This window comes from Miscanthus floridulus, chromosome 19 (assembly GCF_019320115.1).
Source record: "Miscanthus floridulus cultivar M001 chromosome 19, ASM1932011v1, whole genome shotgun sequence".
NCBI classification, from domain to species: domain Eukaryota; kingdom Viridiplantae; phylum Streptophyta; class Magnoliopsida; order Poales; family Poaceae; genus Miscanthus; species Miscanthus floridulus.
In genome coordinates, this window is record NC_089598.1 from 51,631,165 (window position 1) to 51,656,593 (window position 25,429).

Here is a 25,429-nt window from a genome sequence, read left to right on the forward strand (position 1 = left end):
ATAAATGGTAGGAGCCATTTTATTTTAGTGATCGAGACACTTAGTGAGTATGATCACATTTAGGTTTGATAGCCATACTATTAAGAGGGATGAAACTCGTATTGAAATGTGGTTATCAAAGTGCCACTAGATGCTCTAACTCATTGCATATGTATTTAGGATCCAGTGGAGTGCTAACACTCTTGAAAACATTTGTGAAAATATGCTAACACACATATGCACAAGGTCATACACTTGGAGGTAGGCACATTTGAGTGAGGGTGAAGAAGATAGAGTTGAAAAGGAGTTAGTCGTGTTGGTCATAGAGTGATCGGACGCATTTGGTATGGTAACCGGACATGTCCGGTATTAACAATGAACTCAGCGACCGGACGCGTCCAGTGTGAATTTGCAAAGTCGATGTTCAGTAAAAAGTGGACCGAACGCTGGGAGCGTCCGATCCAGAGTGACTAGACACGTCCAGTCAGACCATGGTGCTTACTGGACTTGACTAGACGCTGTGTCTTCTATGTCCAGTCCGGAGTCACCGGACGCGTCCGGTCGGCCCCGGGTACTCTCTGGACTCGACCGGTCATTTCTATTTCAGCGTCTGGTCTAAGCGCCCGGTCGTCAGCAAGGGTGGGTAGCAATGGCTACTATGATTTGAACTGGACATGTGGCGGTCTAGGAGTGACCAGACACGTCTGGTCGACCTACCGAACGCGTCTAGTATTCACGAACAGTGCATCCGGTGCACTCGAGCAGCTCGTCCGGTTGATGCACAGTCAGCCCAATAATTGAGCCAACAACTCTATTTCGTGGGGCTTCTATTTAAGCCCTATGGCTGGCTCTAGCTCACCCTCTTGGCCATTTGCATTGACATAGCAACCTTGTGAGCTTAGCCAAAGCCCTTCCACTCATCCCCATCATTGATTCAACATCTTTGTGAGATTGGGAGTGAATCCAAGTGCATTGCTTGAGTGTTTGCATCTAGAGGCACTTGGTGTTCGTGTTTCGCTGCGGGATTCACTTGTTACTCTTGGTGGTTGCCGCCACCTAGATGGCTTGGAGCAGCGAGGATCGTCGAGCGGAGGTTGGTGATTGTCTTCGGCTCCGATCGTGGTGATTGTGAGGGGTTCTTGACCTTCCCCGGTGGAGAGACAAAAGGTACTCTAGTGAATTGCTCGTGGCTTGTGTGATCCTCATCTTGTGTTGGTTGTGCGGCACCCTATTGAGGGTTTGACGTGTGATGCCATAACGCGTGAACCTCCAAGTGAGTGAATCGCCACAACGAGGACTAGCTTGCCGGCAAGCAAGTGAACCTCGATAAAAAATCATTGTGTCATCATTTGATTCTGAGATGATTGGTCTTCATTGGTATTCATTCTTGTGATTGATTGGCTCATTCCTTGACACGGCGGTATAACCATCTTGCTCACTCTCTCTACATTACCGCAAACTAGTTGTCAAGCTCTTTAGTGTAGCTAGTTGTGAGAGCTTGTTAGTTTGGTTAGTATGGCTCTTTAGTTAGCCTTTAAGAGCACACTAACTTAGTGAAGTGACATAGTTATTGTGTGGATAGAAACTACATAAACTAGAATTGCGGTAGGTGGCTTGCATTTTTAGTATGCTAGCGCAACACTCGCTTTGCCTCATAATTGTCTAACCGGTTTGTTAAGTGTTGTTGTAGAAATTTTTAATAGGCTATTTGTAACAACCCAAAAATCCACATACCAAAAATCACAACTACAAATTTTTTGTTTGAGCCCTATGTGATGTTGAGTGACACATGTAGAAGCCAAACCCTAGTTTTGGATTAGATGTGACCCAACTAGGTTAAAATCATGAGCATAGTTTGGTTTTATGCCACATGTGTAATTAAAATTCCTAAATAAATAAATCATGCATGCATCCTTAATCCCACTTGTGATTTGGATCCTCTTGCCTTATGTGATGTTTAACTAACTTACTTAATATTTATGATAAACCCTAAATAATGAATTATTTGTTGGAAGAATAAAACACCCCTATATAAAAACTTCAACTATTTTTGTATAACAAAAATAGCCAATAATCCCTAATATATGGGATGTATTTTGACCACCAATTGAAACACCTTGTGGGACCCACTACATGACTCAAAGCTCAAGTTTAAACTCTAACTAAATTTGAATCGAAGCAAGAGAAAGAAAAGGAAAACAAAATAGAAAAAGAATAAGAAAAAGAGAAAGGAAAGAAGAGGGAGCAGCAGCAACCCAGGCCTACTCGGCCTCGCAGCCCAGCCTATTCGGCCCAACTCGTGCCCGCCTTTCACCCCACGCACGCACTGCGGCCCACGAAGGTAGCCCAGCAGGACACCCACGCAAGCACGCCCTTCACCCGGCTGTAGCCGCTGCCAAGCGGGACCCAGGTGTCATCACCCACCTCGGTCCCCCCTGCTTTCCCCGACCATAGGGCAAAGCTAGGAGCGAGAGCTCCACGCAACCTACCTCGGCCGCATGATCGTGCCACCAACCGATCGGACGCGCTTGAGGACGCTAGCCGGACCAACCAAGTTTGATAGGGCCATGCCCGCGGCGTGACCCTGCCCCCCCTTGTGCGCGCCCCGCCCATCACCGCCATGGCCCCGTCCCACGTTTCCTTGGCCGTGACGCATCCTCACTGCCAGGCAGAGCCCACTTGCAGGCGATAATGACAGCAGGAGCACCCTCGGCCACTTGATCACGCCGAGCCACGATCGCCATCCGATCCCGTCCGCCATTGGTGAGCTTTGGAGCTTGGGGCTATAAAACGACGCCTAGAGCGCCCTAGGGTTCCTCAGCCCACCGCCACCGTTCGGTGGCCCAATTGCCCGCACCACTCCGAGAGAAGAGGGCCGAGAGGAGGACCCAGAGGAGGAAGGCGAGCAGGGAGCTCAGAGTCATCGACCACCGGAGCTCTGAGCGCCACCCCGAGCGCCTACTCCGACGACGTGGCTTCCACCACTAGGCAGCCCCTCGCCACCGCACCACCACCTAACGCCGCTAAGCACCGCACGGTGAGCCTCTCGCTGCTGAGACCTCCTCCTGGCCCCATGGACGCCGATGCACGCACACGCGCCAAGCATGCCGCGGCGACGTCGAGCCGTCCTGGCTCGAGCACGCCAACACAAGCCACACACACGATGCCCTACACACACGCACATGCCCTGCATCGCCACACGCCATGCGCAATGTCGAGCCGAATCGACACGAGAACACGTTGCAGCACGCACACGAGCACGCACGGGTGCGCACACCGCAGCCACGAACACGGCCGTGGCGAAGCCACCGCGGCCGCATCACCACGGTGGAGGTGACGCCACCACCTTGGCTGGCTCCTCCTCGCCATGGAACATGCCACGCTCACAATTGAGGTAGATGAAGGCCACCGGAGGACCCCCATTTGACCACACCGCGCCATGGCCGGAGCGCCGCCGCAACCGCTTCGACTCCATCGTGGCCAGGACCATTGGGAGCGCCTAGTGCCTCCTTGTCTCGCCCGCCCTGTTCACTAGAGCCACAAGAAGCTCACGCGCCCCGCCAAGCATGCTCCCAGCCACCACATCACCCTGCCGCCGTCGACACGCCACAGTCGGACCTCCGCCGCCGTGGCTAGCCCCATGGGGAACACTACTCGTCGCTTCGACCTCACCATCATGTTTGCCATAGCGGGGCAATGCTTTTGCCCACCTAAATTGAACACCAGCGCCGCGGCTGAGGCTCACCGAGGAGCTCACCACCGGCGGGAGCACGCCAGGGAAGAAGATGGGGATTTTGCCCTCGCCGGCCACACGTCCGTGCACTTGGTGCACGTGAACCGAACCCTAGGAAGGAGTAAGTGGACCAAGTCCTTCATAGACCGGCTCTGCGGTCTATGGACCAACGCAGGCGGGTTCACCATAAACCCGCCTCACCTGCACCCATGGACCACGGCCCATTAGTGGCCCAGTAAGACGACATGGCCGCACCAGCGCGCGCCACGTGGCGGGTCAAAGCCCAGCCCGTATCCAGGCCCAACCGGACCAGTTTGGACCCAGCCTGAGCTGACCGTTGACCGGGCCCACAAGTCAGCGACACAGAGCCGCTGGACCCACTTGTCAGTGGGTGACATCATGCTGATGTCATGATGATGTCATGTGGGTCCCACCTGTCAGTGACAAACACAACCGAGGTGACATCATGATGATGTCACGATGACGTCAGCTGCTGACATCAGCGGCTCTGGACCCACCTATCAGTACTAGAGCTAAGATGATGATGTCATGCTGACTGATGTCAGCATGCCACGTGGACCAACAGGAGCGTGACACGTGTCAGCACGATATTAATTCAGCCTTTTCCCATTTTTAGAAATGATTGAAACTTTGGAAATTCATAACTAATTCATACGAACTCAGAAAAATACAAGACCAGGACCAAAATTCATCTAAAATCGAGCTCTACGCAATGAACCCATGTTTGAGTGCATTTGGCTCTTTTGAATTTTCATTGCTTTTTGTGCTATTCTATAGACGTCGCTAACGCGACTATAATGCGATCGTTTGCAGACTCGGAGGAGAACTAGACGGACGAGGATCGAGAGTACCATGAGGAGTACGGAGACGACTACACTGAAGGTGCCACATCCCACCCAAACTCATAGCACCTATTATGCATGGCTAAAATAGAACTGCTATTGCTTTACTTTATTGTTATATTCACACTATGATAGGACTGGCATGGTAGTATGCTTACTCGATGGCCTTTACCTTGATGCAACCTTACCCCTGCTTACCCTGCTATTAGGCTAGACACACGCTTGCTGCTATATTTCATTGCTTATTACTTCTACTACGCTTGTACTACATTGATGCGTGGTGGAAACTGGTGTTATCTGGACTATAGGGAGAGTGCTGCATGTGTAACTTGGGTGCGTGGAGGGTAAGGGTTGTGTCGACCAAGTTGGAGTATACGACGAGCCTGGGCAAGTCTTGCCGTGAGGTGCTACCTGGGCACCCCTGGAATGGATACCTGTGGTGGGTAAATGGTGATATGAGGTGGCCCTAGGTGTGAACCTATGATGGGAGGAGCCCAGGGTGGAGGTGCTGTGGTGGCACGGTAAAACCCTGATGAAGACATTCTGGCTTAGTCATCTCAAAGGACTTCCTAGTACTCAGACTCATCGAGAAGCCTTATGTACCACTCGCCCTATATGGTGCGGGACGATCGGACTACTTGGTAGGATATTGCCACTACTGCTAGGTTGATAGCGGATAGTGCAAGGAGGTACGGGGCACGGAGGATTTCCCCCACACCTTTCCAAGACTTCATGGAGACCTTGTGGACCCAGCTCATGACTCACAGTTTCAGCCACCCTAGACTAGACTTGGGGTGTACCAGGGCTAAATGGTAGAGTGGCATTATCCTAGGCTAGCAAGCAGCCGAAATCAGCCCAGTTGACGACGGTCAGCGAAGAAGGCAGATCTTGTGGTTATGTAAAACCTCTACAGAGTGTATGGTTGATTGATCGATACATATGCCGACTAGTTGGCTATAGACCTTTCCTGGGTTTCGGTTAAACTAGATAGCGAGATGAGTCCTTCTCTTCTTCCCCCATGAGAGAGTGTCGGTCGTAGCCAGGGGCTACGGGCCATGAGAAGTGCCGAGAGGGAGTTGGCCTATCGACTGAGCGATGGTATGGTGATGATATGGAGATGGTGGTATATCGATCCCAGGATCAAAACCTGGCTCTGGACGGAAATGGGGTGGAATGTGTGTGGGAATGGTGTTAAAACTTGACTATACTATTATATACTTGATATGCTAATACATAGGAAACCCCAGCCTTATAGGTTCCTTTTGATTATATCCAACTTGCATCCAATTTCCACAAAGCATAGCTCATAGGGTGGGAGTGGCCAGTACAAATCGTACTAATAAACTTTGGCACACAGGTTCTGCTGAGGTGTATAGCTCTGAGGAGTTTGACGGTTGAGGGGTTTGTTCCTACGCTCGAGTTTTGGTGATCTTATCTCCAAGCTATTCTGGACGAATGCTACTTTTGATTCCACCGATGCGGCGATGTAATAATTTATGTAATTTCGCCCTTTATGTACTCTGATATTATCGTTGTATGGATGTGGTATTCGACTGGAATTTGGGTAATCTGATCTACAATGGTCATAATACACTTCGACTCTATGGATTCCCTTCGCAGAAATCTGGTCGTTTCAGTTGGTATATGTCGGGTACCATAGAACAGGGTACCCCGAGCGTACACCAAAAGAGTCACTTAAATCCCATCAACAACGAAGCCAGAAGGTAAGCCATGGGTTCATCGCTGGCCCCGTCCGAGCCCACCGGCTCTCCGCCCCGTCTGAGGCCTCGCACGGGAGGTCTCGACGCCCTAACGAAATCTCCGCCTCGCGTGAGGCCTCTCGCGGAAGGCCTTGGCAAGGAGCCCAATCTCCGTCTCGCCCGAGGCCCCATGCATACAGCCTCGAATGAGACAGCTATTCTCTGTTTCGCTCGAGGCCAGCTTGACAACAACCCGTCGCTCCTGCCTCGACCAGTCTTCCCGATAGCATGTCACGTCCTATTAATGTGTCAACCACTCCCGCAATCTCAGTCGGACGACGGTTCGACACCACGGAGTGGCCGATGGGACAAGAAGTTGCATCAGCGCCATACCGGTTGAGACAGGGCACGACGGGGGTTACCAGCCACTGTATTCTAGCGCTGTTCCCACGATCAGCGCCCGCACCACACTGTGCCCCGTAAACCCCACCCCGAGGACAACACAGCATGGGAAATCTAGCCCGGGTCATCATCGCCTCCGAACCAGTGTACCAGATCGACCGCTCCCTCCAGGCCTCGGCACTCTGCGCTAGGGTCTTGGCTATCTCGAGACTCACGTCTACCGAGACCCCCCCACCGCAGTTCGGCCTCGGCACCAACCAAGCCTTGACCTCGCGCGCAGTCAATCCACAGCGATCTGCACGCTGACCACCGCGCCCGCCCCGAGGCAGCCCTGGAGCTCCCATGACGCACAGGATCAGATGTGACCAGCACGTCGCCACAGCGCTCCAAGGATGGACCACTCCGATGACCACACTGCCACAGGAATAGTCTACAGGGCTCGGACACACCACCTCTGTTCACACGACGTCGTATAGTTAGCACATGTACTACCCTTGTCCTCCCTTCAAACTATAAAAGGAAAGGACTTGGGCCATTTCAGGGGGACGGGGACTCACGAAGAACAACACCCTATAACACGCGCACTTCCCCGCCGCCTGAGAGCAATGTCTCAAGCAACCCACATCACTCCCCGCCGAGACCTGGGACTAGCTCCCTCTCTCACCTGGCTTGTAACCCCCTACTACAAGCACTTCGGTGCAAGGAATACAAGATCGATCTCTCAGACTAGACATAGGGCACCAATTACCTGAACCAGTATAAGCCTTGTGTCTCTTTGCATCACCATCCGGGATTGGGAACACGCAGCACAAATTCACTAGTTGGTTGAGGATCCCTTGGTCCAAAACACCGATAGTATCAGAGCCATACTTAACCCTAGGATGAAACCCTCAGAAATGGACGATAGAATAGGACGTGAACAACCCTTCTTTTGGTTATATACTGACCCTGCATTTACTTTTATGCAAGGCTTATCTATTTATTGACCTGCTAACACCTGTTTCCTTAAAACATGTAGATGGCAACAAACGTCGAATGGCCGCCTGTAGGACCGCTACCTCTAGACCACGCCAAGCTTACCTTTGACCTATGTGAGCTTGGGGGTTTTGCACAGACCCTCTGCTGAGTTCTCGTCATGTTAGGAGTCCCTAACAAGCTTGTCAAGGTCACCTACACTAGAAAGTCAGCTCAGGAAGGAGGAATCAAAGGACCGGTTGTCACCTCAGTCGAGTTCCTAGCTAGCACTACCTTACCTTCTGTCCCAGCTTTCACCGAGTTGACTATAGAGGACACAGTTGAGGAGGGACTGCGAGCTGTCTGACATAAGGCACTTCATAGAGTGATGAGGGACCACTATGAGCACCCGAAGATGATAGAGTTCCATCTACTTCCCTAGGCCCTCGGCCTCAGCCTTACCCCTAGTGAGCAGAGTTTCACAGCCGGTAGAGTTATCTTTGCTGAGGAGGATAGATGCCTTCGCGTCTCGGCTATCCACCTACTAGAGTAGGACAGGTACGTGACCCAGCTTGAGTAGAGGAGACGTCAGGACCAGGCCCTTCTATGGGAGTACTAGGAGCGAGACTCGCAGGGAGCACAGGAGTGAGCTAGTCTGCTTGAGACAGTTGCCAAGCTATAGGACGAGCTCAACCATCATGAAGAAGTCCACAGAGCCGAGGTCGCTGACTTACAGGACAAAGCCGCCGACCTAGGCAACAGGAACTGCTACCTCGACAGCAAGGTCTTGGAGTTGCAGAGAGAGTTGGACGACAAGAAGGCCGAGTTCAACCGTAGAGGAGACAGAGAGAGGTCCAAGGGGATTTATATGCTAAAAATCCAATCTAGGAACAAGACCATGACTCAGGAGCTAGAGGAGTTTAGGAAGAAGGCCGTTCGCAACTAGGGTCACCTGATCGAGGCACTCAGGCAGAACGAGTACCTACAAGACAAGTGTGAGAGGACTTGGCAGGCTTGGCAGAAGTCTAACAAGAAGTGCCTCAGGGAGATGAAGGGTATGTGGGATCAGCTACCCAAGGAGATTCGCAACAAGACGAAGCCTAGGATAGAAAAGTTTGAGTTAGCCCTGACTCGCCTCAACCTAGACGCCTGCCCTACCCTACCTAGAGCCAAGCCTATTGAGGAGCTTGCTGAGGCCTTGAAGTACGTGTCCCGACTTCACAAGTCTGATGAGGAGATCAAGATCGAGAACAGTCGTATCCTAGCTGCGGTGTACGAGTTAGAGTAGATGACCCTACATGGTCATGAGTCATGTCAGTGGCTTCCATAAGTTGTACCCCATGATGTACCCCTTATGAGATGTAATATGAGACACTATGCATAGTACGATTCTCACGAGTCTTCAAGTGTAGCTACTGGAGATGATGCTATGTAATAAAACCCATGTAATGAATGTTTTGGATCTTATTGCATCTTATGGATCTTATTGCTTCTTTGTAATGAGTGTTGGATAGTATAAATGTTTTTCTTTAAATCATCAAAATCATGTAATCATACTGAATTATAAGCACTTATGGCACAAACACTAAAATTCCTATGATCCGTGTTGCAGATGCCGAACCGCCGATCTGCTCGCCTAATGAACCGTGGACGTGTGCCCACCCCCGAACCAGTCGAACCAAACGGGGGGCGTGGTGGCAACAACCGTGGCCGTGGACGTGGGGGGATACCCTTCAACCTAGAGAATACCCCGCCACCTATTGAGGAGAACATTCCACCACCACCACCACCGAACCTGGTGGAAGTGAAGGCGCAACAGACCTAGCTTCTTGTAGCTCTTGTTGATAGAGCAAACCGTCGCCAGGGAGGTCAGCAGAATGACTTCCAAAGGAAGCTGGATGGATTTCTAAAGCTGAGGCCACCCACCTATGATGGCACTGACCCTGACCTGCTTGTAGCCGATGACTGGCTCAAGGAGATGGAGAAGAAGCTTGACCTCACTACTTTCATCGATGATGAGTATGTCGGAGCTGCCGCACACCAGCTCACAGGTGCAGCACGCGCCTGGTGGGATAGTTTTAGTGATTCCCATGAGGACCCTATCAACATCTCATGGGATGAGTTCGCCAAAGCATTCACTGAGTATCACATTCCCAAGGGTATCATGGAGGCCAAAGCTGAGGAGTTCCGCAACATCAAGATGGGAAAGGACAGGGTGACTGAGTACACTACTTGTTTCACCAACCTTCTGCGCTATGCACCTTCCTATGTTGTGAACTCTGAGAAGGAGAAGTTGTACTATTACTGCAAGGGACTTAACCCGCACATCAAGCTGAAGTTTGGCGGTTTTGAGAGTCGCACGCTGCGCGCTCTGGTGGATCGCTGCATCCAGATCGAGAAGGATCGTGCTGAAGCTAGAGAGGAGTACAAGGAAAGGAAGCGTAAGCCTAAGGAGTCCTTCTGTGGTCGTGATTGCAAGAGGTTCCGCAGAGATGCACCATCTAGGGAACGCTCTCACCACAATAGGGATGACAACCCTAGATCGAGCAGAGGTGGTAGATGCTACACCACCAAATACTCCCGCCCTACTTAGGATCTTTACACCCAGGACCGTTATGCTCGGGACCGCAACACTCAGGACTGTTCCAACCATCCCCGCTCAGCGAATGAACGCCCAGCACAGAACCGCTCTGCACCAAGCACTAGAAACTGGAAGGCACCTGCGCCAACCCCTATAGGTGGTGCACCTTTCACCTACTTCGCTTGTGGCCAACTGGGTCGCAAAGCCGCTGAGTGCCCTCAGAACTCAGCCGCTCAGAAGTCTTAGTTCAAGGGATCTACTACTCGTGGACGTCTCAACCATCTGGACACTGAGGAAGCATAGGCTGCCTCTAACGTTGTGTATGGTATGTTTTTACTTAATGGCAATATTGCATCAGTTCTATTTGACTCTGGAGCAACTTGTTCTTACATGTCATCCAAGATTGCACGAGAGCATGACCTGCTTGTAACCCCACGTGGAAAGCCTATCATCACTAGCTCACCTTTAGGAGACCTAAAGTGCACCCACATCTGTAAGGGAGTGAGTCTTACCATTGAGGGTCTTATCTTTGAAGCCGACCTAACCCTGTTACCTTCCATGAGCCTAGATGTCATCTTAGGTATGGATTGGCTAACCATTCACTGAGGTATCATATCATGTTCACCTAGATACGTCCAAGTGACCCACCCATCAGGCTAAGTTATTAGATGTGAACCCTAGTCTGGAAAGTCCACTTCTATCCTATGTGCCCTTAAAGCCAGTTCATAATCACAAAAAGAGGAGAAGATAGTTCATGATGTGCCTGTGGTCAGAGAGTATCCCGATGTATTCCCTGAAGAATTATCGGGTATGCCACCAGACCATGATGTAGAGTTCATCATTGATCTTTTGCCAGGAACAGGACCCATTACCAAGAGACCCTATCGCATGTCAGTTGATGAACTAGCCGAGCTCAAGAAACAGCTTGATGAGCTCATCTCAAAGGGGTATATCAGACCCAGTGCTTCACCCTGGGGATCCCCTGTTCTGTTTGTTAAGAAGAAGGATGGCTCGATGAGAATGTGCATTGATTACCAAAACTTGAACGCAGTCACCATCAAGAACAAGTACCCTCTGCCAAGAATTGATGATCTGCTTGACCAGCTCAGAGGTGCCAAGTATTTCTCCAAGATTGATCTCAGATCTAGCTATCATCATATGAAGATTCGAGAGAGTGACATCCCAAAGACAGCTTTTGTGACTAGGTATGGGCAGTTTGAGTTCACTGTGGTGTTCTTTGGACTCACGAATGCTCCCGCCTACTTCATGAACATGATGAATAAGGTTTTCATGGATGATCTGGATAAGTTCATGGTAGTATTCATTGATGACATCCTTGTTTATTCACCCACCACCAAAGAACATGAACATCATCTGAGAACTGTGCTTGAGAAATTCGCCCAACATCAGCTCTACGCAAAGTTTAGCAAATGCGAGTTTTGGCTATAGAAAGTTGCCTTCCTAGGCCATGTACTATCAACTAAAGGTGTTGTAGTTGACCCAGCCAAGATTGAAGCTATGAAAGAGTGGGATCAACCTCGTAACGTGACTGAAGTCAGAAGTTTCTTGGGATTGGCTGGATATTACCACCGATTCATCGAGAACTTTTCCAAGATTGCCTGTCCATTGACAAACCTTCTGAAGAAGACTAAGGAGTTTGAATGGATGTCCAAGTGCGAGCAAAGCTTCCGGGGATTGAAATAGAAGCTTACCACAACTCCTGTGCTAGCATTGCCTGATATCAGCAAAGATTTCGTGGTCTATTGTGATGCATCCCATCAATGACTTGGCTGTGTATTGATGCAAGGTGGAAGAGTGAAAGCTTATGCTTCTCGACAGTTGAAAGAACACGAGAACCATTACCCCACTCATGATCTTGAGTTAGCAGCAGTTGTGCATGCTTTGAAGATCTAGAGGCACTACTTGATAGGCAACAAGTGTGATATCTATACCGATCACAAGAGCTTGAAGTACTTTTTTACTCAGGAAGATCTGAATATGAGGCAACGCCGATGGCTAGAATTGATCAAGGACTATGACCTACAAATTCACTATCATCCGGGAAAAGCTAATGTAGTCATAGATGCTCTCAGTCATAAGAGTTACTGTCACACTCTGATCACAGAATCCATACCACCTGAACTCAAGGAAGAGATTGATGATTTCCAACTTGAGATGCTACCGCATGGCTTGTTGAATGAGCTTCGCATATAGTATGATCTCACAGATCGCATTCATCAAGCTCAGAAAAATTGTGAAGAGATCGAATATCTCCGTGGTTTGATGAAATTGGGCTACAAGACCGACCACCATGAAGATGAACAAGGAACCATCTGGTTCAAGGACAGAATCTATGTCCCTTATGATCCAGCGCTATGAGAGGAAGTTCTATCAGAAGCTCATGATTCTAAGTACTGTATTCACCCTGGAGGTTCAAAGATGTATCAAGACTTGAAGAAACACTTTTGGTGGAAAGGCATGAAGACAGACATTGCGGGACATGTGGCATGATGTGACACCTGTAATAGAGTCAAGGCTGAACATCAAAGGCCTACAGGATTGTTAAAGCCTCTTGATGTTCCCGAGTGGAAATGGGAGAGCATATCCATGGATTTCATAGTTGGATTGCCCCGTTCACAGAAAGGCAATGATTCCATTTGGGTGATTGTTGATCGTTTGACCAAGGTTGCTCACTTTGTACCAGTTAAGACCAAGACCGATGCCAAAAAGTTAGTAGATCAATATGTCGAGCATATTCTCAGATTGCATGGAGCTCCCTCTAGTATTGTATCTGATCATGGTCCTCAGTTTATGTCCCGATTCTAGGAAGCCCTGCACAAGTCCATTGGAACCAAACTTGATTTTAGTACCGCTTATCACCCACAGACAGATGGACAGACTGAACGAGTGAATCAGATCTTAGAAGACATGCTTCGCGCTAGTGTACTGAATTATGGCTCTGATTGGGAGAAATGCCTACCCTATGTAGAGTTCTCTTACAACAATAGCTACCAAGCCAGCATCAAGATGTCGCCGTTCGAAGCTCTATATGGCAGACCTTGTAAGACACCTTTGATGTGGTCCCAACCGGGAGAAAGATCGTTTTTTGACTCTGCTAAGATTCAAGATGCCAAAGAAGGAATTGCTCAAGTGAAGGAGAATTTGAGAATTGCTCAAAGTCGATACAAGAGCTATGCTGACAAAAGAAGAAGAGAACTTGAGTACAATGTGGGAGATTTCATCTATCTCAAGGTATCCCCGCTACGTGGAATTGTCAGATTCCATGTGAAAGGAAAGCTCGCCCCTAGATTTGTTGGGCCATACATGATTTGCAAGAGGATTGGAAAACTCGCTTACAAACTTGAGCTACCTGAGGAATTGGCGGGTGTACATCCCATATTCCATGTCTCATAGCTGCGCAAGTGTTTGAGAGTGCCCGATGAAGTAATCCCGATTGATACACTTGACATTCAGAACACTCTTGAGTATAAAGAGCATCCTATTAGAATTCTGGGTAGAGACACCAAATAAACCTGAAGCAAAACTATTCCTATGTGCAAGGTCCAATGGAGCAATCACACTGAGAGGGAAGCAACATGGGAGAAAGAGTCTAACCTCCAGCTACAATATCCTTATCTTTTCAAAGAGTACGTTATGCTTTAATCTCGGGGACGAGATTCTGTTAAGGGGGTAGGACTGTAACAACCCAAAAATCCACATACCAAAAATCACAACTACAAAATTTTTGTTTAAGCCCTATGTGATGTTGAGTGACACATGTAGAAGCCAAACCCTAGTTTTGGATTGGATGTGACCCAACTAGGTTAAAATCATGAGCATAGTTTGGTTTTATGCCACATGTGTAATTAAAATTCTTAAATAAATAAATCATGCATGCATCCTTAATCCCACTTGTGATTTGGATCCTCTTGCCTTATGTGATGTTTAACTAACTTACTTAATATTTATGATAAACCCTAAATAATGAATTATTTGTTGGAAGAATAAAACACCCCTATATAAAAACTTCAACTATTTTTGTATAACAAAAATAGCCAACAATCCCTAATATATGGGATGTATTTTGACCACCAATTGAAACACCTTGTGGGACCTACTACATGACTCAAAGCTCAAGTTTAAACTCTAACTAAATTTGAATCGAAGCAAGAGAAAGAAAAGGAAAACAAAATAGAAAAAGAATAAGAAAAAGAGAAAGGAAAGAAGACGGAGCAGCAGCAACCCAGGCCTGCTCGGCCTCGTAGCCCAGCCTATTCGGCCCAACTCGCGCCTGCCTTTCACCCCGCGCACGCGCTGCGGCCCACCAAGCCGGCCCACGAAGGCAGCCCAGCAGGACGCCCACGCCAGCACGCCCTTCACCTGGCCGTAGCCGCTGCCAAGCGGGACCCAGGTGTCATCACCCACCTCGGTCCCCCCTGCTTTCCCGACCACAGGGCAGAGCTGGGAGCGGGAGCTCTACGCAACCCGTCTCAGCCGCACGATCGCACCACCAACTGATCGGATGCGCTCGAGGACGCCAGCCAGACCGACCAAGTCTGACAGGGCCACGCCCGCGGCGTGACCCTACCCCCCCTCAAGTGCACCCCGCCCATCACCGCTGTGGCCCCATCCCGCGTTTCCTTGGCCGCGACGCATCCTCGCTGCTAGGAGGAGCCCACTTGCAGGCGATAACGACAGCAGGAGCACCCTCGGCCACTTGATCATGCCGAGCCACGATCGCCATCCGATCCTGTCCGCCATTGGTGAGCTTTGGAGCTTGGGGCTATAAAACAACGCCTAGAGCGCCCTAAGGTTCCTTAGCCCACCGCCGTCGTTCGGTGGCCCAATTGCCCACACCACTCCGAGAGAAGAGGGCCGAGAGGAGGACTCGGAGGAGGGAGGCGAGTAGGGAGCTCGGAGTCATCGACCACCGGAGCTCGAAGCGCCGCCCCGAGCGCCTACTCCGACGACGTGGCTTCCACCACTAGGCAGCCCCTCGCCACCGCACCACCACCTAACCCGCCAAGCACCGCATGGTGAGCCTCTCGCTGCTAAGACCTCCTCCTAGCCCCATGGATGCCGACGCACGCACACGCGCCAAGCACGCCACGGCGACATTGAGCTATCCTGGCTCGAGCACGCCAATCCAAGCCACACACGCGATGCCCTACACGCACGCACACGCCCTGCACCGCCACACGCCGCGCGCAATGTTGAGCCGAATCGGCACGAGAACACGTTGCAGCATGCAGACGAGCACGCACGGGCGCGCACACCGTAGCCACGAACATGGCCGTGGTGAAGCCACCGTGGCCGCATCACCACGGTGGAGGTGACGCCACCCCCTTGGCTGGCTCCTCCTCGCCGTGGAACACGCCACGCTTGCGATCGAGGTAGACGAAGGCCACCGAAGGAGGACCCCTGTTTGACCACACCGCCTCGTGGCTGGAGCACCGCCGCAACCGCTTCGACTCCATCGTGGCCAGGACCATTGGGAGTGCCTGGCGCCTCCTTGTCTCACCCGCCCTGTTCACTGGAGCCACGGGAAGCTCACGCGCCCCGCCAAGCATGCTCCCAGCCACCACATTGCCCTGCCGCCATTGACACACCACAACCGGACCTCCGCCACCGTGGCTAGCCCCATGGGGAACCCTACTCGTCGCTTCGACCTCACCATCATGTTTGCCATAGTGGGGCAATGCTTTTGCCCACCTAAATTGAACACCAGCGCCACGGGTGAGGCTCGCCGGGGAGCTCACCATCGGCGGGAGCACGCCGAGGAAGAAGATGGGGATTTTCCCCTTGCCGACCACACGTCCATGCACTTGGTGCACGTGAACCGAACCCTGGGAAGGAGTAAGTGGACCAAGTCCTTCATAGACCGGCTCTGCGGTCTATGGACCAACGCAGGTGGGTTCACCATAAACCGTGCCTCACCTGCGCCCATGGACCATGGCCCATTAGTGGCCCAGTAAGACGACGTGGCCGCACCAGCGCGTGCCACGTGGCGGGTTAAAGCCTAGCCCATATCTAGGCCCAACCGGACCAGTTTGGACCCGGCCTGAGCTGACCGTTGACCGGGCCCACAAGTCAGCGACACAAAGCCGCTGGACCCACTTGTCAGTGGGTGACATCATGCTGATGTCATGATGACATCATGTGGGTCCCACCTGTCAGTGACAAACACAACCGAGGTGACATCATGATGATGTCACGATGATGTCAGCTGCTGACGTCAGCGGCTCTGGACCCACCTATCAGTACCAGAGCTGAGATGATGATGTCATGCTGACTGATGTTAGCATTCCACGTGGACCAACAGGAGCGTGACACGTGTCAGCACGATATTAATTCAGCCTTTTCCCATTTTTAGAAATGATTGAAACTTTGGAAATTCATAACTAATTCATACGAACTCAGAAAAATACAAGACCAGGACCAAAATTCATCTAAAATCGAGCTCTACGCAATGAACCCATGTTTGAGTGCATTTGGCTCTTTTGAATTTTCATTGCTTTTTATGCTATTCTATAGACGTCGCTAACGTGACTATAATGCGATCGTTTGCAGACTCGGAGGAGAACTAGACGGACGAGGATCAAGAGTACCGTGAGGAGTACAGAGACGACTACACTGAAGGTGCCACATCCCACCCAAACTCATAGCACCTATTACGCATGGCTAAAATAGAACTGTTATTGCTTTACTTTATTGTTATATTCACACTATGATAGGACTGGCATGGTAGTATGCTTCTCGATGGCCTTTACCTTGATGCAACCTTACCCCTGCTTACCCTGCTATTTGGCTAGACACACACTTGCTGCTATATTTCATTGCTTATTACTTCTACTACGCTTGTACTACATTGATGCATGGTGGAAACTGGTGTTATTTAGACTATAGGGAGAGTGCTGCATGTGTAACTTGGGTGCGTGGAGGGTAAGGGTTGTGTCGACCAAGTTGGAGTATACGACGAGCCTGGGCAAGTCTTGCCGTGAGGTGCTACCTGGGCACCCCTAGAATGGATACCTGTGGTGGGTAAATGGTGATATGAGGTGGCCCTAGGTGTGAACCTATGATGGGAGGAGCCCAGGGTGGAGGTGCTATGGTGGCACGGTAAAACCCTGATGAAGACATTCTGGCTTGGTCATCTCAAAGGACTTCCTAGTACTCAGACTCATCGGGAAGCCTTATGTACCACTCGCCCTATATGGTGCGGGATGACCGGACTACTTGGTAGGATATTGCCACTACTGCTAGGTTGATAGCGGACAGTGCAAGGAGGTACGGGGCACGGAGGATTTCCCCCACACCCTTCTGAGACTTCATGGAGACCTTGTGGACCCAGCTCATGACTCACAGTTTTAGCCACCCTAGACTAGACTTGGGGTGTACCAGGGCTAAATGGTAGAGTGGCATTATCCTAGGCTAGCAAGCAGCCGAAATCAGCCCAGTTGACGACGGTCAGCGAAGAAGGCAGATCTTGTGGTTATGTAAAACCTCTACAGAGTGTATGGTTGATTGATCGATACATATGCCGACTAGTTGGCTATAGACCTTTCCTGGGTTTCGCTTAAACTAGATAGCGAGATGAGTCCTTCTCTTCTTCCCCCATGGGAGAGTGTTGGTCGTAGCCAGGGGCTACGGGCCATGAGACAGTGCCGAGAGGGAGTTGGCCTATCGACTGAGCGATGGTATGGTGATGATATGGAGATGGTGGTATATCGATCCTAGGATCAAAACCTGGCTCTGGATGGAAATGGGGTGGAATGTGTGTGGGAATGGTGTTAAAACTTGACTATACTATTATATACTTGATATGCTAATACATAGGAAACCCTAGCCTTATAGGTTCCTTTTGATTATATCCAACTTGCATCCAATTTCCACAAAGCATAGCTCATAGGGTGGGAGTGGCCAGTACAAATCGTACTAATAAACTTTGGCACACAGGTTCTGCTGAGGAGTATAGCTCTGAGGAGTTTGACGGTTGAGGGGTTCGTTCCTACGCTCGAGTTTTGGCGATCTTATCTCCAAGCTGTTCTGGATGAATGCTACTTTTGATTCCGCCGATGCGGCGATGTAATAATTTATGTAATTCCACCCTTTATGTACTCTGATATTATCGTTGTATGAATGTGGTATTCGACTAGAATTTGGGTAATATGATCTAAAACAGTCATAATACACTTCGACTCTATGGATTTCCCTTCGCGGAAATCAGGTCATTTCACTATTCACCCCCTCTAGCCATTAGGACCTTTCAAGTGGTATCAAAGCTGAGGTCACCATGATTTGAGGCTTAACAACCTTCAGTGTAAAAATGGCTCAAATCAACAACACCAAGAAGCCACCCTAATTTGATGGTTCAAAATATCCCTATTAGAAAGCTAAGATGACAACTTATATCAAGTCAATCAATTGGAAGGTTTGAAAGGTGGTGGAGACCAAAATTGAGATTGAGGATGAAGAGGCTCCAACCGCCACCGAAGAGATGCTACTCCAAAATAATGACATTGCTCTTAGTGCCATCCATGATGCTTTGGATGAGAGAACATTTGAGCAAATGAAGAACATTGAGAGAGCTCATGAGGCATGGAAGAAATTAGAGGAATCATTTGAGGGCACTCAAGCCATGAAGGGTGCAAAGGCATACATTCTCAAAGAAAAGTTTATAAGTTTCAAGATGAAGGATGATGAGAGTGTGCTGGAGATGTTCCATAGGCTTCAAGTGCTTGTCAATGATCTCAAAGCACTTGGAGAAGAGGTGAAGGACAAGGACTTCTCCCACAAGTTCTTGAGATGTTTGCCTTCAAGATTTGGCATATTGGTCACTATTCTAGTGAGGAGTGGTTTGGACACCATGACACCAAACCAAGTGTTGGGAGATATAATGACCGATGATACATATAGAGATGATGATGAGAAGAAAGAAAAGAAGGAGAAGAAAGATGAGAAGAAGGATGAGAAAAAGAAGAGCGTGGCATTCAAAGCCATATCATCCAAGGGCAAGGCAAAGCAAGATACATCAAGTGAATATGATGGCTCATGGGATGATGATGATGATGATGATGATGATAATGAGAAGATGGCTCTCTTTGTCAAGAGATTTGGGAAGTTTATGATGAAGAAAGGATATCATGCTAGAAGGAAGAAATCTTCATCCAAGAACAAGGAAGAGTCAAGAAGGTGCTTCAATTGTGGAAGCAAAGATCATCTTGTTGCTCAATGCCCATACAATAGTGACAAAGATGATGACAAGAAGAACAAGAAGAAGGACAACAAGGAAAAGAATGAGAAGAAGGACAAGATGACCTTTAAGAAGAAGAAGGGTGGTTCATATGTGGACACTTGGGATAGTGATGCTTCCTCAAGTGATGATGACAAGACCACCAAGAAGAAGGCACTTGCAAGCATTGCTATCAATGAGAAGCCTTCTCTCTTTGACACTCCATAATGCTTCATGGCTAAGGCCACTAAGGTACAAATTTGTGATGATGGAAGTGATGAGGAACATGACAATGAAAATTAAAATGATAGTGATAGTGATGATGATGGACCTACTAAGGATGAACTATTTGACATGCTAGAAGATGTTAAAGAACACTTTACCATTAAGAGAAGGGAATGCAAAAGCTTGAGTAAGGAACTAAAAGCCCTTAAGCAAACCTTCGATGAGCTAAATGCATCTCATGAGAGGCTAGAGGAAGCCCATGAGAAGCTTGGCAAGGCTCACAAGAAGCTTAAAAAAGCTCATTCCTCTTTGCTTAATGAACAAAATAAAAAAAAAGCTTGTTGAGACTTGTAGTGTAGGCTTAACTTGTGATATAATTGATGAATCATTATCTATGCCTATCATTGTTGCTCTCGCTAACCCTTCTTGTAGTACTTCTACTTCTACCTCATCTAGTAGTGATGGTCTCACTTGTGATACCTCACTAATGGTTGAGAATGAGAACCTCAAGAAGGAGGTCAATAAGCTCACTCACACCTTGGCTAAGGCCTATGGTGGTGAGGACCGCTTGCTTTTATGCTTGGGTAGCCAAAGAGCCTCTCTCTACAAAGAGAGATTAGGCTATATCCCTAAGAAAGGCAAGGTGGCCTTTGCTCCTCACAAGACTAGTTTTATGAAGAACAATAGTCGGTTTTGCACTAGTTGCAAGCAAGTTGGTCATAAAGAGCATGAATGCAACAACAAGAGCAAAAATGCTAATGTATCCTCCATTAAGCTTGATTCTTTCTATATGCTTACCAAGGGTGCAAATGGTGTAAAGGCTAAGTTCATTGGTAAACCATGGATGGGCTTAAAGAAGAAAGCCATTTGGGTGCCAAAGAGCTTGGTCACTAACCTTCAAGGACCCAAGCAAGTTTGGGTACCTAAAAAGAATTGATCTTCTTTTGTAGGTCAATTACAAAGCTGGAGGAAGACATTGGGTTCTTGATAGTGGGTGCACTCAACACATGACCGGTGATGCAAGAATGTTCAACTCAATCAACACCAATGACAATAATGGTTATGATAGTATCACATTTGGTGACAATGGCAAAGGCAAGGTCAAAGGGCTTGGTAAGATTGCAATATCCAATAACATGATCATTTCCAATGTGTTGCTAGTAGATTGTTTGAACTTCAACTTGCTATCTATGGCTCAATTGTGTGATCTTGGATTCAAATGCATATTTTGGGTAGATGATATAGAGATCATAAGTGTAGATGGCTCTAATTTGATCTTCAAAGGCTTTAGATATGAGAATCTATACTTGGTTGATTTCAATACTAGTGAAGCTAAATTATCTACATGTTTGTTTACTAAGACTAGCATGGGTTGGTTATGGCATATAAGGCTTGGTCATGTTGAAATGAAACAATTGATTAGATTGGTTAAGCATGACTTGGTTAGAGGCTTGAAAGATGTTGTGTTTGAGAAGGATAAGCTTTATAGCTCTTGTCAAGCCGGCAAACAAGTTGGAAACACCCATCCTAAGAAAAACATGATGAGCACTAGTAAAGCATTTGAGTTATTGCACACGAATTTATTTGGACCAACTCAATACACTAGCATTGGTGGTAACAAATATGGTTTTGTGATAGTGGATTATTACACTAGATACACTTGGGTATTCTTTCTAGTGAACAAAAGTGATGTGTTTGTAATATTTAAATTATTTGTCAAGGGCATTCACAATGAGTTTGAAACAACCATCAAGAGAGTTAGAAGTGACAATGGTAGTGAGTTCAAGAACACTAGAATTGATGAGTTGTGTGATGAATTTGGAATTAGACATTAATTCTCAGCCAAGTACACTCCATGATCAAATGGCCTTGTTGAGAGGAAGAATAGAACACTCATTGATATGGCAAGGTCTATACTTAGTGAGTACAATGTGAGTCAATCTTTTTGGGCCGAAGCTATCAACATGGCATACTATTGTAGCAACTGTCTCTATTGTCACCCATTGAAAGAGAAGACACCATATGAGCTCTTGAATGGTAGAAAGCCCAACATTGCATACTTTTGGGTCTTTGGCTGCAAATGCTATATTTTGAAAAAAGGCACTAGATTGGGTAAGTTTGACAAAAAATGTGATGAATGATTCCTACTTGGATACTCAACAACTAGCAAAGCATATAGAGTTTGGAATTTGGAAAGTGGTACTCTTGAGGAAGTTTATGATGTTGAATTTGATGAAACCAAGGGTTCACAAGAAGAGGATGAGAACTTGGAAGATGTTAGAGGCATTCAACTTTCAAATGCCATGAAGAACATGGATGTTGGTGAATTGAGGCCTAGGCAAGTGAATGATGATGAAGATGATCAAGTGCAAGTGCTCTCTAACTCAAATGTGCAAGATGATACAAATCAAGCTAGTTCAAGTGGCTCTCCTAGCAATGAACAAGATCAAGTGGCTAGTACATCATCTCAACCCAATGATCAAATAAATACAAGCAATCAAGTTCCAATGCTCCAACCAACAAATTTTGCAAGGGATCATCTATTGAAAACTATAATTGGTGATATTTCTAGAGGTGTACAAACAAGATCAAGATTGGCTTCATTTTGTGAGCATTTCTCATTTGTGTCATCCATTGAACCAAAGAAGATAGATAAAGCATTAAAGGATGTTGATTGGGTGAATGCTATGCATGAAGAATGGAATAACTTCACAAGAAATCAAGTGTGGGAATTAATAGAGATACCAAAGGGACACAATGTGATTGGAACCAAATGGGCCTTTAGAAATAAGCAAGATCAAGATGTGATAGTAGTAAAGAACAAAGCAAGATTGGTAGCATAAGGCTATACACAAGTTGAAGGTCTTGACTTTGGAGAAACATATGCCCTAGTTGCTGGATTGGAAGCAATTAGAATCTTGCTAGCCTATGCTTGTGCCCACAACATCAAACTCTATCAAATGGATGTTAAGAGTGCATTTCTCAATGGTTACATCAATGAAGAAGTATATGTTGAGCAACCTCCTAGTTTTGAAGATGACAAGAAGCCCAACCATGTGTACAAGTTGAAGAAGGCATTGTATGGTTTGAAGCAAGCACCTAGAGCATGGTATGAGAGATTGAGGGATTTCCTAGTCTCTAAAGGGTTCATGATGGGCAAGGTTGACACCACTCTTTTTATCAAGAAGATTGGAAAAGATTTATTTGTGTTGCAAATCTATGTTGATGACATCATATTTGGATCAAACAATCAAGACTTTTGTGAAGAGTTTGGAAAGATGATGGCTAATGAGTTTGAGATGTCCATGATCGAACAGTTAAGTTACTTCCTTGGTCTTCAAATCAAGCAATTGAAGAATGATACATTTATGAGTCAAGGCAAGTATATCAAGGACATGATCAAGAAGTTTGGCATGAGTAATAGCAAAGCCATTAGTACACCAATAGGAACAAATGACAACTTAGATAGTGATGCAAGTGGAAAAATAGTGGATCAAAAATTGTATCGGTCTAAGATTGGAAGCCTACTCTATGTGACCGCATCAAGGCCAGATGTATTGTTTAGTGTATGTGTGTGTGCAAGATTTCAAGCTTCACCAAGAGAAAGTCATTTGAAGGCTACAAAGAGAATATTGAGGTATTTGAAGCATACACAAAATGTTGGTTTGTGGTATCCCAAAGGAGCAAAGTTTGAGCTAGTTGGTTACTCTGACTCGGATTATGCGGGATGCAAGGTTGAAAGAAAGAGCACCTCGGGCACATGTCAATTGTTGGGAAGATCACTTGTTTCATGGTCATCAAAGAAGTAAAATAGTGTTGCATTATCAACCGCCGAAGCCAAATACATATCCACCTGTAGTTGTTGTGCACAAATACTTTGGATGAAGGTCACTTTGAGTGATTTTGGAATCAAGTTCAAGAAAGTGCCATTGCTATGTGACAATGAGAGTGCAATCAAGTTAACCAACAATCTGGTTCAACATGTAAGAACAAAGCACATTGATGTCCGCCACCATTTCATAAGAGATCACCAACAAAAAGGAGACATTTGCATTGAGAGTGTAGGCACCGAAGATCAACTTGCCGATATATTCACCAAGCCATTGGATGAGAAAATGTTTTGCAAGCTAAGGAATGAGTTGAACATATTGGATTTCTCAAATATGTGTTGATGCACCCCCACTTATATGACATGCCTCTCCTTCGAGCAATCCAAGGTAAAAGTTGATTGACATGGCATACATCCTTGCTAAGGATATGTTTAGTGCATCTAGACATATTTCACATTTAATAGGCTCATTCATGAAAATCAAATAAATTTGATGATTGTATGGTACCACTATTGCTTCTATGCTTATTTTTTATCTACTGGTAGCATATGACATGTTTATGGTCTTGTAAACCTAGTGTTTGATCTAGAAAATAAGCTCTAAGTGTTTAACTCAACATGGTACAAGATAACCCTTATTTGGAGATGTGAAGAAGCTTGTCCTTGGATCAAACCAAGTTAAATGTCTTTGACAAGTATTCTAGATTGGACCAAATTTGAGAATATGATCCTCACCCCATTGATTGACATTGATAATCTCAACCTATCTACATTTTGAACCTTTGTGGTCATTGATGACAAAGGGGGAGAAAAACAAAGATATTAGTGATATTAGTACATGGGGAGAAAAACAAAGATATTAGTGCACTAAGATGGTGAAAAGACAACAAAGGAGAAAGAAATAAAGATATAAGTGATAGGGGGAGAATTTGACATAGGGGGAGAGATATGACAAAGGAAAGAGATCAAAATTAAAATTTTGATCACACAAGTAGGGGGAGCAAGTTCATGAACTTGTATGGTGCATTTAAATGTGCATTTCATATGTTTGCTTGCATGGCACAAGTTTTAAATCTCAATATCCATGCTTGTGTGGTGTATGCTAGTTGTATGTTTGAATGATGAAATGAAAAACTAGCATGCATAGGTTATCTAGTGATTTCATTTCCAAGTGGTATCGAGCTAACCATGGTGCTAAGGATGGTATATTAGTGCACTCCGATTGGTATCACACTTCAAAGGTCCATTTTTATACCTTAGCATCATTTGGTAGACATTGTCTTCTATATTTTCTATCTAAGCATATGTGCAAGCTACAATCCAAACTCTTAGCACATATGTAGGGGAAGCAATTGCTACCATATGGGATTCATGAAACTTGTCCATATCCTTTTACACATGGTAAATATGCTTGGGCAAGCAACATGGATTCAAATAAATTTCAATTCATATCTTTGTGTAAGGGTTGTCATCAATTACCAAAAAGGGGGAGATTGAAAGCTCTAGTTTGGTTTTAGTGAATTGATGAAACCCTAAGTGCTAACCTAGTTTATCAAAGTGATTATGAGATAGGTAGCACTACCCCAAGTGATGAAGCAAATAAAGATCATGACATGATAATGGTGATGATCAAGTGCTTGGACTTAAAAAGAAGAAAGAGAAAAACAAAAGGCTCAAGGCAAAGGTATAAATGGTAGAAGTCATTTTGTTTTAGTGATCGAGACACTTAGTGAGTGTGATCACATTTAGGTTTGATGTACTATTAAGAGGGGTGAAACTTGTATCGAAATGCGGTTATCAAAGTGCCACTAGATGCTCTAACTCATTGCATATGCATTTAGGATCAAGTGGAGTGCTAACATCCTTAAAAATATTTGTGAAAATATGCTAACACACATGTGCACAAGGTCATACACTTGGAGGTTGGCATG

At 46.9% G+C, this 25,429-nt stretch overlaps 1 pseudogene; it reads right to left on the bottom strand.

Moving 5' to 3' along the window:
• Positions 1-25,429, bottom strand: part of LOC136526728 (pyrophosphate--fructose 6-phosphate 1-phosphotransferase subunit alpha-like) — a 63,111-nt pseudogene that overhangs the window by 20,296 nt on the left and 17,386 nt on the right.